At 37.9% G+C, this 14,719-nt stretch overlaps 1 protein-coding gene and 1 long non-coding RNA gene across 4 annotated transcripts in view; one reads left to right on the plus strand and one right to left on the minus strand.

Moving 5' to 3' along the window:
- The window catches only part of LOC109438008 (mitochondria-eating protein-like), a 297,423-nt gene that overhangs the window by 97,408 nt on the left and 185,296 nt on the right, over nt 1-14,719 (plus strand). The gene's annotated exons all lie outside the window — the stretch shown is intronic.
- Nucleotides 1-14,719, minus strand: part of LOC141568326 (uncharacterized) — a 77,148-nt gene that overhangs the window by 4,616 nt on the left and 57,813 nt on the right. For 2 of the 3 annotated variants that reach the window (XR_012491455.2, XR_012491454.2), the window contains one exon: nt 13,869-13,929. This is a non-coding gene — a long non-coding RNA (uncharacterized LOC141568326). Of the gene's footprint in view, nt 1-13,868; nt 13,930-14,485; nt 14,615-14,719 lie in introns of all 3 variants that reach the window. The other variant, XR_016022366.1, reaches the window with a different exon arrangement.

Here is a 14,719-nt window from a genome sequence, read left to right on the forward strand (position 1 = left end):
CTGGATTACTGCAGCAGCTTCTTAACTTGTGTCACTTATTCATGTTTCTTCCAGTTATTATCTATTTTATATCTAACCGCTAGGAACAAAACAACCCTGTCTTGAATTTCCGCCAATATTTAACTCCCTGCATATGCAACTAGAGTTTGCTTATTTAACAAAATCAAAACTCTTGTGCCTGAGATTAAATGTTTCCTACCAATTTCCCTAGATTTTCATTTCTTCTTATTCAGTTAATATCTTATTACTTCACTGCATCTATATTTTTCAAAGGACACATTTTTTTGGGGGGGGATGTCTACGAAAAATTTAAATGTAGAATGTTATAATCTCAAAAAATAAGTTTAAGAATTTCTAAAATAAATATATTCGCCTGTTGGCAAACAAAGGATAGAAGTCTTTGTGACTTCAGAAAATGTCCTTTCTTAGATCTAAGTCAGAGGTGACTTGGGCAAGAATGGAAGGTGTAGGGATGAAAGAAAGGGAAGTGATGACTCACTGGGACTTTCTCTTTCACAGTTGCTTCCTCTTCTCCCTACTTTTAATACCATATAATCTGTACATGAGACGTTTTAATGTTCAAAGGGCTAGTGAATCTTTTCAGAGCAAATGAACAGTGTAGTTACCAATCAAGAGTAAGTTTACTAAGCATACATATAATTCTCTAGATGGGGTTTTCAGAGGTTCTAGTGTTAGAGTTACATAGCACTCTATTATGTCCTGTCCTAATATTTCATGATGCAAATGGATCATGAGGATAAACTTAGATCAAAACTCTCAAAAGGCATGAGAGAAATGGGGAGACTTTCAAAAGTCTGCTTGTATGGTGAGAACCTTAATGCCAGGCCTGCAATTTAAAATGAATGCTTTTCTTCAACAAGATTATTTAAACTCTTGGATTCCTAGTTTCTATATCATTGGAGAGTTGCTCTGCAAAATCAGTTACAATTTTCCACTTCATAGAGTATCAATAAGTGTCAACTCTATTATGAGAAAAGAATTGAAACAAAAATGTAGGAGCTCAAACATAGAAGCACAGTTCTAGAGCTTACTTCTTCACTTGTTTTTCCTCATCTCTCATAAATATACTCTCCAGTTTCTGCCAAATTATATCCTTAACAGAATCCCTAAAATATTTGCCTAAATTATTACTTAATGGAATCCCTAAAACAAACCATTCTTCCTAGAACTTTCATTTCAAAGTTTCAAATGGCATGCCTACAAAATGGGTTTTGAAAATATTCCCGAGTTGGCAAAATTCCAGAAAAACAGTTTTTATTCATTACGGGACTTTTCTTCCCCCCCCTTTCTTCTGCCTCCCCTCCAGCCAGTTCAAGCCCTTGTTTCCAGTTCAAGCCCTTGTTTCCAGTTCAAGCCCTTGTTTCTCAGTCTAGTTGTTGGCCCATGCTGGTATTATGAGCCCCCCATTGAGGCTGAGCTGGCTGCTTCCCAGCGTAGCACACAGCAGCACAAGATGGCTGCCGGCCATGGCGGCCACTCGGGGCAGCACATGGCAGCCCAAGGCAACACACAGTAGCACAATGATGGCTGTGGCCGCACGGGTTGCCGGCCACTCGTGGCTAGCACACGGTAGCACAGCAGCCGCTCAGCTGCATTACGCAGCGACACACACTGGCTGCTGTCCACTCGTGGCAGCTCACGGTAGCACACAGCTCCCCGCAGCAGCTCACGCAGCTCACTGGCCCTGTGGGAATCGAACCAGCGACCTCGGCAGTAGGAGCACGGAGCTCCAACCACTTGAGCCACCGGCCGGCCTGGATACTTGCTTCCTTTTTTTTTTAACCTTTATCAGGATAGAACAAGTAGAAAATGAGTACAGTGGGTGCATATTGGCTTTATATCCTCTACTGTTACGAATCTAATGATAAAATAGGATCACTGAGAAAGAAGTGTGAAAGCATTCTGTACATGGTAAATTATTATGGAAGTATATTTACTGAGAGCAACAATAACTTGGTGCAAACAGGAATCGAACCAGCAACCTCGGCATTAGGAGCATGGAGCTCCAACCACCTGAGCCACCGGCTGGCCTGGATGTTTGGGCCCTTTTTTTTTTAAACTTTTATCACGAAAGAACAAGTAGAAAATTAGTCCATAGAGTGTATATTTAAATGTGCAACCTCTGTTGTCTTTATATCCTTTACTGTTGTGAATCTAATGACAAAATACGATCACTGAGAAATGGTTGTGAAAGCTTTCTGTAAATGGTAAATTATTATGGAAATATATTTACTGAGAGCAACAATAACGAGTTGGTGCAAACAGGGATCGAACCGGCAACCTCAGCATTAGGAGCACAGAGCGCTAACCACCTGAGCCACCAGGCCAACCCACATACTTGGGCCTTTTTTTTTAAACTTTTATCAGGAAAGAACAAGTAGAAAATGAGTACGTAGGGTGCGTATTTAAATGTGCAACCTCTGTTGTCTTTATATCCTTTACCGTTACAAATCTAAGAATAAAATAAGATCACTAAGAAATGATTGCGAAAGCATTCTGTAAATGGTAAATTATTATGGAAATATGTTTACTGAGAGCAACAATAATAAATTGGTGTGTGGGATTTTTATACTTAAGTCTATAATTTTACTTGTTTATATCTCAAAGGAGGGACCTCCTCACTCAGTATTTTCACAGCTTTTGATAAGTCAGTAAAACATAATGTTTATGTAAATTAATATGTAATTATCTACAGTTATATATAATCATAGATAATTACATAACATAAATACAGAATTCTAAAACATTCATTAACCATTCCTCCCAGCCATAGAAATTAATTCAGTTCAGTTATTAGGTGTGACACACAAGTTATTTAAAAAGTCAATTGTAAGACACTTATCACACTTTTAAATCTTGAAATCAGGGTACTTCTCATAATATCCATAAACTTGCTGACTATCTTTTATACTGTAAAGCTTTCATTAATTATGTCTTACAACCAATTTTGTTTCATAGTTAAGGAAGTAGAGACTATTGTACCACCACATGTCAGAAACTTTTTGTGGATATAAATTTGTATTACAATATTAGCCTCCATGATCTTTAATGCATTCTATTTATTTTTTTGCTATGAAGTATTTATGAATGATTATTCTACCTTAGTCATTAAATGTGCTGATGTAGAGGTCACAGACTTCTCTAATATTAGTTTTTGTTTTCAAAGGCCAAATTGTGAAAGATGAATATGTATCTTATTAAAAAAAATATGTGGAAGTGATGCTCTAACACAGGGGTGTCAAAACTGTGGCCCGCAGGCCAACTTCGGTCTGCAATCCATTGTTAATTGGCCCACAGCAAATTCCAAAAATATGTTTAGTTTACTTAAATAAATCAGGTGAGGCAATACATACTTCACCTCGAGTAAGTGGCCTGGCTGTTTGTGTATTTTACCGCATATGGCCCTTGGTGAAAAACGTTGAAAAAAGTTTGGACACCCCTGCTCTAACACATTCATGCCGTTCTTGGACCAGCCTTGCTCCCTTAAATGAAACTCAAAAGATAACAGTGCTGAAATCACAAAAGGGGTTCTAATTAAGAATAGAGAATTGCCTCAGAGGTGACTCAGATTCGGATCTTATATATAACTTGACCTAAATGCCATTTTTTCTTTATTTTAAATTTCTTGAAAGAAAGCAAAACCAAATTAGTACAATGTTAAAAGATATATTTTAAAATGGCCTTCAGTATTATGCCATCATGAACTAGCTACCTTTTAATTACTTGAAATATTTTCACATTATTCCGTTATCTCTACATATGGTTCCTACGGTACAATATGTGAGCCCGATGCCCCACAGTCTCTGTTCAGGGTGAGAGTAGAATCTAACTTCAGACTGAGAAAGAGGACTGGATAGTAATACCATCATCAGAAAAGCAAAAGATTTCCTCCTGTGCCCCAGCCATTTGAAAACGTCTGTCACCGCATTATCGGCACTACCCTTTTCTATACCCATTTTAATATAGTAGATTGCATAATCTAGCATCTGTTCAGTCACTCATTCAGAAAATCTTTATTTAGCAACCTGTGTCAGGTACTGTGGTGGAGCTCTGGAATTTAGAGATGAACACACGTTCTACCTTCAAAGACAGCCTCATGTGGAGGCAGACATTTAACAACCAGATACTTCCAGAAATGTGTGGTAGAGCAGTAATACAGAAATGCCCAGGAGCAGAAAAAAGGGCAGTCATTAGGACACAGCTTGGCTTAGTCTGGGGGAGACAGAATTTTGTCCTAAAGGAGCCAGTGTCTGGCCCGAGTCATAGAATACGAGTAAAAATGAACCAAGTTGTTGTTACATGTGCATGTTTTCCCTCTTCACTAGAGCTCACATTTTGAAACTTCAGATTTCGTCCTGGGCCCTCTTGCCTGATTTTTATACACTCCTCCTGGAATGTTATCATTCACTCTCATGGCCTTAATGCCATCTCTATGCTAATTATTTCCGTTCAGACATCTGAGGGCAGATTTTTCCTTCGAGCTCCTGCAGGGGTTCAAGGGATTTTGTGTCTGAGCAAGGAAAAATATTTGACCACAAGGTGGCAGTAGCACACACAGACTTTATTGGAGCAGCTATGACAGATTGGGGAAGACCCTCACAGGAGTCTGTTTAGAGACAAAGGCTCCTGGCTGCTACTCAGAAGCGGAGGAGGACGAGGGAATTTCTGGGAGAAACGGGAATTGGAAAGGGGGCTTCTGTGTATAGGCAGTGTTGCGCACATGCGTGGCAGGCAGCCTCTGGGTCAGAGAGCTCCGAAGGGCAGCAGTGGCTGGGGTCTTTATGGCCCAGGGTATATCTATGGCTACCAGATGTGGGATGAGATTTCGTGGAGGTATACAAAACAGGCAGGCTCTAAACGGCCAGTCAATCAATCAATCAATCAATCAATCAATCAATCAATCAAAATCTGCTTGTTTGGCCTATTTTAAAAATAAATGGATGTGTAAAAATTTGATTTTGTTTTTGGCCGGCTTTTGAGCTAATGGGCCTGCAGTGAAGAAATAAAAGATCTAGCGGCTAATACACAGAGGCCATCTTTGGCTCACGTGTATAACACATCAGTATAACCAAATGCTTATTTAACATCTCCATTGGGGTGTCACATACCTATCATGAAATTAACCCGATCTAGACAGAACTCCTGATGCTTCTCCAGTTTTTCCTTCATGGTAAATGAACTATCATCTAGTATTTGAGGCAGAAACTTAAGAGTCACACATGGTTTCTACCTTTCCAATCTAATCCATCATCACACTGTGTTATTTCTACCTCCTAAGCACCTCTCCTATCTAGTTTTCCACACCCCCATCGCCAACACTTACGTCTGAGCTACAAATCTCTCTCACCTGGATTCCTTTAATAGTCTGCTAGGTTGTCTTCTTATTTTACTCATATCCTCTTTCTCCAAATTCCCCACACAGCAACCAAGGTTATCTTTTGAAACATATTATACACCATGCTCATGCTACCCTCTTGTTTAAATAAATACCTTTTAACAATGTCCGGCTCCACATTGAGAATCCCCAAATCAGAAACGCCTGCGTGATCTGACCTGTCCCTGCCCTCCACATTCTTCTCACGCCATCCCCCATTGCTTCCCAGTGACCAGTCACAGACCCAGTGCCGTGTGTATGTTCTCTGCCACCTCGACTTCTGCACTGCTGTCCCTTCTTCCCTAACGTGCACCTCTCAGCAATCTGAATGACCACTTGCTTCCTTCCTTCCTTTAGGTGTTGCTTAAAAGTCTTTTCCTCAGAGAGGTCTTCTGCAATTGGCCTGACAGAGCCCTCACCCTCCCTGCCATCCATTCTTCTTATTCTGCCTCAAGCGCTCCATTTATTGCTGGCATAATAATGGTCTCAACTCCTAATTGACACATTGTGCTTTTGTTTATTGCTGCAAACCCTCTCTAGACTCTAGGTTTTGTGAAAACATTGACTTTGTCTTATTCACTGCCTTTTTTGTTTTATTGCTTTTTGTTGTTGTTGTTAACCTAGCACCTTATTATAATGCCTGGCACATGATAGAAACTAAATAAATATTTGTCAAATGAAATACATAAATATGTTCATAAAGAATAAATAAGCAGGGAGGGGTGCAGTTAGGTGGGAAGGCTGTTTTTTCTTTTTCTTTTTTTAAGGGCTAAAGGTGCTATTGTGTTACATATGGAAAATTTAATGCCTTTCTTGATGAAATAAAGGAATTCAAGCAGCTCTGGGGAATATGAATAGCTTTGGAATGAACAGGTTTGACAATCATTGAATTACACTTCTTATGATTCCTTAACAAGGCTGGGGTTATTAAAAAGTAGATTGTGTCGGGGGCCGGGGCCGGCCTGGTGGCTCAGGCGGTTAGAGCTCCATGCTCCTAACTCCAAAGGCTGCCGGTTCGATTCCCACGTGGGCCAGTGGGCTCTCAACCACAAGGTTGCCGGTTCAACTCCTCCATTCCTGCAAGGGATGGTGGGCTATGCCCTCTGCAACTAGAAATGGCAACTGGACCTGGAGCTGAGCTGCGCCCTCCACAACTAAGACTGAAAGGACAACAACTTGACTTGGAAAAAAGTCCTGGAAGTACGCACTGTTCCCCAATAAAGTCCTATTCCCCTTCCCCAATAAAATCTTAAAAAAAAAAAAAAAAAGTAGATTGTGTTAGCTGTTCTCTAAATCTTTTAAACCATGGGAAGTGAAATAAGAGTAATCATTATCATTAGGTATTTAAAAGGTGTATGAGATAACATTTTGTATCAGGAGTAAGGATCAAACAAAAAACTTTATCAAGAAGACAGAAAATCTTAGAATTCTGACCTTCTAGCATGTGTTTTTACATTTATAATGCATCTACACCTATATTTCTTTTTTCATACTTACTATTACTTATGTGTGCATTCTCTCTCTGTTGAAAAGGAATTTAATCATTCTGTATTAGAAGTAAACCTACCTTAATTCGGTGATAGCAGCAAAAATGGTAATGCAAAGAAGAATATGATTATTGAACATTTACTGAGTGTTTACTCTGTGCCAGGCATGATTCTAAAGGCTTTATATGTTCTAACTTACTTGATCCCATAAGAAGCCCTACGAGTCAGGTACGCGTATTGTCTCCACTTGACCAATGTTGCCTGCAATCTGACAGAAAGCAACAGAACCGGGAAATAAAACCAGGCTTTCCAGCACACAGTCATTTGCCGACCACTGCACACTACTGCTTACTCCTAATTATGCCCCACTCTTTCTTTTTAGTGATCAGAGTTATTATGTAAGCTAAAGGAGTGTACATGCTATGGATATCTTCTAAAGAGAGCAGGATTGTGCTCATAGAGAGGAAACAAGGTTGGAACAGCAAATATAGGGATGTCCAATTTGCTTTTTGGAAATCATTAACTTTTTGCTAACATATCTGTAGATTTTGTTAGTGGGTAGCACCAACAGTGGTTACCGATGTGCCAGGCTCTGTGTTACGCTTGGGTGTTAAGTGGTAAAGCAAGTTGTGGTAAAGAAAATCTATGGACGGAAAGAGAAAATGAAAACATAAAACACGCACATATGCACGCTCATACATGTGGGTGTTTTCTGCATATATGGCTTACACATATACTTACATATACTTTATATCTACTATATGTTTTACATATTTGTATACATTTAACTTCTTTATTCATGTGCTTAGTCTACATATATTTTATATGTATGTATATATGAGGTCTGACAATTAAGTTTGTGAACTTGTTGCAATGATGTTGCCAACTTTTTTTGATATCAGAGGCATTATTCATTGTGAATTTGTACCAACTGGACAAACAGTTAACCAAGTTTACTATTTGGAAGTGCTGGAAAGGCTGCGTGAACAAGTTAAGACAACTTGAACTTTTTGCCAACAATTCAGGGCTCTTGCATCATGACAAAGCACCAGCTCACACGTCACTGTCTGTGAGAGAGTTTTTAGCCGGTAAACAAATAATTGTATTTGAACACCCTCCCTACTCACCTGATCAGGCCCCAATGACTTCTTTCTTACCCGAAGACAAAGGAAATATCGAATGGAAGATATTTGGATGGCATTCACGACATCAAAGGTAATACGACAACAGCTCTGATGGCCATTCCAGAAAAAGAGTTCTAAAACTGCTTTGAAGGGTGGACTAGGAACAGGCGTCGGTGCACAGCTTCCCAAGGGGAGTACTTTGAGTGTGACGGTAGTGATATTCAGCAATGAGGTATGTAGCACTTTTTCTAGAATGAGTTCACAAACTTAATTGTCTGACCTCATTACATGATTTTATTTTTATGTTCAATCACATTGCAAAACTAATAAGAAATGATAAAAGGATTATAGACTTTGAATTTTTAGATTGCGTATTTATATTATGTAGTTTAAGTTTTAACACTGAGTGTGGATTACTTTTGTAATTTAAAAAAAAGGAGACAGTATATATTAAAGAGAAAATCCTCCCTCCAAAAAAATACCAATTCACTGGCAATTCTGCCATATTCTAAGATAATCATTATTTGTACCTGAATGATTTTTGTCTTCTCACATTCCCATGTGAAGTTGGGAAAATGACAGAAGACATTGGGAAAGGAGGGGCAAGATGTATCAGAGAAGTTTAAAAATGTCCTCATGTTAAAAAAGTCATGTATAAGGTTAGAATATAGGAAATATGGAACACCTATGTTAGGGCAGACAGAGAATGAGACGGGGGAGGGGACATTTTCCTATTGGGAGAAGTCATCCTTAGAGGCATCAAGGTGTTAGGAAACCTTTGTCTAGTGGTGACATTTGCTTCTAGAGAGGTTCTAAGAAGAGGATCCCAGCTTCACACGTCTTTTGGAAATCGATCATTCACCATATCCCACTGTGAAATATGAACCATGGTAGAACAGAAGCTTGAACAAAGTTAGTGTTTAGTAACTTTTTACCATTTCTGTACTTTTTTTTTGGTAAAGGCAGATAATAAGCTAGCTGTTGTGAAAGCATCCAGTGGTGTACAAATCAGACAGCTCCCTCTCCTGTTTTCTCAATCTCTCTCACGAGGAAGTGTAAGTAATGGAGATAGAAGACAGCATGTAGAGTGATCTTTTTCCCTCAGGTAAATGATCTTTTGAATACGAATGAATAAATTCTATGTGAAGAGACTAGAAAATTAAACTTTATGATGGTTGGGAGACTGGTGCCTGGCAGTCAACAAGAACACCTATCTTATTGTTAACTCAGCTGCTTTAATAGGGCACTAGGAGGCCCAGAAACGATACACAGAATATTGGCAACAGGAAATGCTTTGTTTTTAAATATTTAATATTGAATGGTACCTTCCCTTTGTGTTCTTAACACATGACTGCATGGCTTATATGAAGATATTTCTGGTTTGAAATTAACTCTCATACTTGAAAGCAGAGTTCTGATTTATAGATTGAAGAATGAAAGCCTGAAATTGCTCTCACGCTTATTTAATCATGTATTTTTTCAGTGTCAAGATAGAGTTTAAATTATAAATGAATTCATTTGTTCTGTGGCCATGCTTTATGACAAATGCAGGATACTTTCATCTAGATTTTTCTATCATGAAATCAGAACTTTCGAAAGTGACAAATTTGAGGCAAGATCAAAGTAAAGATGCACTTTAAGTTATAATATTTTATCCATTTTTTAGTTACTGTTCATCATATTGCTACAGAATAGAAATTATGTTAAGGCTACTTGAGATTTTAGGTTCTCTTTTCAATCAAATTCATTAAAAGCTGGGAATCACCATAGCATTCTGGAAAATGTGTGGGTTATCAAACTTTGGTTTAAATATTTGTTTTGCTATATATTAGCAGTGTGACATTAGTTAAACATCTGAATTTCAACTTCCTCTTCTGTAAAATGAGGTTAATTATACTTCCTTTGCAAGCTTGTTGTAAGGATTACAGATGTTTCATGTAAGTTTTTATGTGAAAATGCTAGTACCTTGCTAGGCATGTGTGGTCAGAAAACAGATAGCATTATTATTATTTTTTATTGTTATTATTACTGTGCCCTCATATCAAATATAAACCATGTCATTGATTTCGTAAATTACCACACAATTGGATATTTTCAATCACTTACTAAATAATTTTTTGCAGTAAATATTAAATCTTCCCATGGAATTTGCAAGAGTGTCAAACAGATAGAGTTTTCAGTAATAGGCAGCCCTTTGATACTGAAAAAATGACACTGAATTTTCAGCCAAGTCAGATTACAATCGCTGTTCTCTATTCCCTTTAATACACACACACACACACACACACACACACACACACACACACACACACACATAAAACCCTATAAGCTTCTATATTACATTAACCAAGAAACATAGAGATAGAGAATGCTACATAATTAAAGGATTACTTTTTAAAGGAACATTTGTGGTTTTCAAAGTACCAGTCTATATATTTTTAAGTGAAGAACGAAAAGGACAAAAGTCATATTTTAATAATACTGTTGAAGAAACAATTTCATTAAGAAAATTAATGAGAAACTTTAATATGTCTTTCTGTTCCAAATTTACTTAAAAACTATTAGTACTTCATTGTTACTAAATGACCTTAGTTCCATTAATATACTGAAATAATTATCTAAATATTACAAATACAATCTTCACTATTTTGTCTCTTTACTGGCATCAAGTTGATTCTGATTTAATCATACTTGAATGTAGTAAACCATTTTGCTAGATAAATATATGCAGACACAATAATTACATATTTATTACTTACTAACGTTATTATTACTATTTTAAGTACTTTGTTTTGTGCCCTAAGCTGGCTACCTTTGGTGTTTCGGTGAGTTCCTTGTTGTTGTAGGCTCATCAGTGCACCGAGTTACAGCGTTGTCTGATAGAATGTATGGCGCTTGCACACAGGGAGCTTCAAGTCCACCTGGATGGAATGCACTGTAATTTAAAAACCTTAATTTGTCATGCAAGTTTGCATGACTTGCCCAGGTGAAATGTCAGATGTGAGAATGTTTGTACTGGCAAGATAACTGTTCTGGCAGCACTTTGACATTAGTGAGAGCAGACATGACATCATGAAGGGATCCAAATGGGACCCGGAATCACAGTCTGACGCCGACAAGAGAAGGAACCCTCTGGCTGGGCAGACGTTCATTAATTAGGGCCACTTGGAACAATTTTTATTCTATCAAAGGTTTCTGCTGAGAGACCACTAACTGAGGGAAATTCTCATTCCCTTTTGCCGGAGAAGCCGACTGTATTCACTTCTGAGTATTGTAAGAGTTGGACAAGTTATGCAATAAATGACTGCAATGTACTTTTAATAATATTTTTCTGTACCTCAACTTGATTTCAATCTCAAGACCTAATACTGCCAGGCAGAGAAAAATAATCTCAGCCAATTCAGATGAATTTTGGTCAGGACTTCCTCCGTCAACTCAGGGATTTATTCTACCCCCCCTTTTTTTCCTAGTTGGATTTCAGTTTTGCAGGTGTTGGTGGCAGGGAGCAGCTGATCTCCCCTTTCCATGTTGTAGCCACTGATAACCTGCATCCTGGCGAGTGTGGCTCCATGTGGATGCTACTGCGCCCTGGCCTGCCGCCTGCAGAGGTGACTGTGTGTGCGCCTCTGTCTGTCTCACCTGCTGCACTCTCGCCAGCATGGAGAAACATTCTTCTACAGGACTGTACCTGCAACACACTGATGTGGGGAACTCTGTGAAGCTTGCTGCCTCCCCAGGCTCCACTTTAGACAAAGGTCCCCTCTGCGTTCCAAAACTATCTCAGGCTTTTATTGGATAATTGATACAGTGTATAGACTTTATAGTTAAGGCCACTCTAATGTCTTGTATTAATATCTTAGTTATTGCTGCCTCATAAGCTTTCTTCTCAGCCTGGACAATAATTACCTTGTAGATGTGTGGAGGCAGGTGGATTTAAGGGAGACATTCATTCATTCATTCATTCATTCATTCATTCATGGATGGGAGTCTTTTAAATTCGTTAACACATAAACTTTATGTCCTGCGTAAACCCTACTCAAATTCACACTTTTGAAACTCCAAATCCCCTTTCTTACAAATCATTGTTTTTGAGCTTTAAAAACGCTTACTTTTAAACTTTTAAACTCAACATCTAAGAATGTTCTCTTCTCTTGTTTAGCACTAGTGTTTCTGCTGTGATAGCCCTGCCCTGAGTTAATGAATTTGAAGATAATAGTCTGAATGGTGAGAGAGCCACAGGGTTATAAAACAACAGCAACAATAAAGTAATTACAAAAACATTGATTAATATATCAAAATAGTAACAAACTGTGACTAATCTTGCTTTCCTTGCTTTACAAAATCAAGTCAATTGTTTGAAAAGGATCAAAGGAAAAAAATACACAGGATATCTGGATTAGAGATTCTCCCTTTGGTTTATAAAAACTAGCTTTTTTAAAGAGTCATATGAAATATGGAATGTTACTGATAAACAAAATTTCTCTAACTTTTGGTCTTTGATTTTGCAGCTTAACAAAGGGAGTTGATTGAGGCACATACAGTATTCAACAGTTTTTTTTTTTTTTTTTTTTTTTTTTTTTTTTTTTTTAACGATTTTGATTTTAGGAAAGCTATCTCAGATGAAGAGGCATGAGTGACTATAAAGTTGACTAAATGTGAGGTTTGCATTGGTTACTTGGGGTGATTTCCTTAGAGGAATAGTTCTGATTCTTTACTTCAAACCCACAGCAGCTTCCTTTTATTTTTCCAGTAATATCTGAACAAGTTAACACAGTACTTGGGGGCAGCCAGGTCCTACCTGACTGAACCCCACCTCTTCAGGCTTGGCTTCCACTCTGTGCCTTCATGAATCTGGCCATCAGAGTCCATTGACTTCCATTCCTTTTAAACTCTTCCTGAACTTCCGGGACCCTTGTGCAAATTGATGCATCCTGTTCCCTTCACCAAGTGGCACTCGCTTTCTCCTCAACGAACAGGCTCTCCCTTTCATCCCATGGTCCCCTCAGTCTCTGCCCTACTTCCGTGCCTCAGGACTCTCTCCTACCTCTCCTGTGGCACTCTTTTAAGGCTATACTGTGTTGTGGATATTTGGATATTTGTGTAGTAGAAAGAGCACCAGGCTCAGAAGGAGAAGACTTGGTTTTTCCCCTGTTTCAAATATCATGGCAAAGCCATTTTAATTCTCCATATGTCAGGTCAGTCTGTGGATTTTGTAACCGCCTTTGCATTGTTTTCAGTGTGAGTTCTATTGGCTAAAGTTTTCAACACCTTGTGTACAGAAATCACCTCTCAATTTCCAATAGTGCTTTGTGTGCAGTGAATATTTGCTGAATCAAATAGAACGGCAGATGAGAAACAAGGAGTTTATTGATAAATCCGGTGGGATAAAGAGGGAAAATAATGGTAAGTTTAGTTACTTTATTTGACTAAGTAAATGTTAATGTTAATAAATGTTATCTAATTGACGAGGGGTAGGTGAGTGGTGGGTTATCAGCTCTCCTTTCCCATCCCTCCATCTCAGCCAACAATTGTGACTTCCTTATATCTGCAGAGCAAAAGTTTTTGTATTCTTTCTTTGTATAGTTAAGGAGATATGTAATAGTTCATAGCAAAGAAAAGGGTTGGATATTAACTACTAATTCATGTTTCACTTGACAAGCTTCTGAACAAGCTCAGAAAGCCTTGCCAGGTGAACACCAAGTCAGATCACTTTATTTCAGAGAAGATAAAAATAACTCAGTTCCTTGACAACAATCTAAACGTTTCAGTGTTTCAACAAGTGTGGCATTTGATGTTGCTCACTGCCATGGGTTCCTTTTGGTAAAGATTACCTATTTTAGAGAAAATAAAAAATAAGCTTACTTTTATCCTTCTTAGCCCATCACTTCTGCTATTCAATTACACGCTCTTTGTTTGTGTATACCTGAAATAGTGAGAAAGAATAAAAACAAAGAAATTAAATGTAACTCGATGGCATTTTGTGAAAGGCAAATAACACAACAATTTTAATCGATGACAGACACACACACTTCATAAAACTATTACCATGCAACTCCAGCTGTAAAAACTGAACAGCAATATGCCTAAGCTAATTTGCAGCAAAAAAGTAAACCAATCACATTGACAAAAGCCACCATAAACAAAAAACCTGTATTTAAAAGATTAGCAGTTTTGGCATTCATCCCTACCATTCAGTCTTTCACGTTCTTTTTTTCCATCAAAATTTAGCTTACGTTTGATGTTAGTAAGAGTTGCATTACTATTATTGTTAATTTAGTTCTGTTTAGTACCTAGAGGGTTATATATTGTAAAATAATTTTGGTGCCTCTAGTTACTGTTAATTGGTTGTTTTAATAACCTATAGACCTATTTGTTATGTTTTTGTAGGTTTACACTTTTAACTATCAGGAACTTAATAACTGAGAATATTTAACATTACTGTTGCATAGGCAAAATTACAGAGTTACTATTAGTGTTACCTGTTTAATGTTTAGTCGTCCTTTGAGTCCTGCGACATATTTCCTTAATAATCATCAGCCATCAAGTTTGATAGTCTCAAAAGAAATATCAGTCCTCTAAACTACCTTCAAGGGCGGTGATATTTAGCACTGAAAATTACAAATAAAGTTTCTGAGTTTGAATAGCAACAACTGGCCTGATGATTTGTTTGTCAAAACAGATTGTTATAAACTATGCAAATGAAGCCATGCACT

This window comes from Rhinolophus sinicus, chromosome 1 (assembly GCF_057876585.1).
Source record: "Rhinolophus sinicus isolate RSI-liver-muscle chromosome 1, RSI-T2T, whole genome shotgun sequence".
NCBI lineage: Eukaryota > Metazoa > Chordata > Mammalia > Chiroptera > Rhinolophidae > Rhinolophus > Rhinolophus sinicus.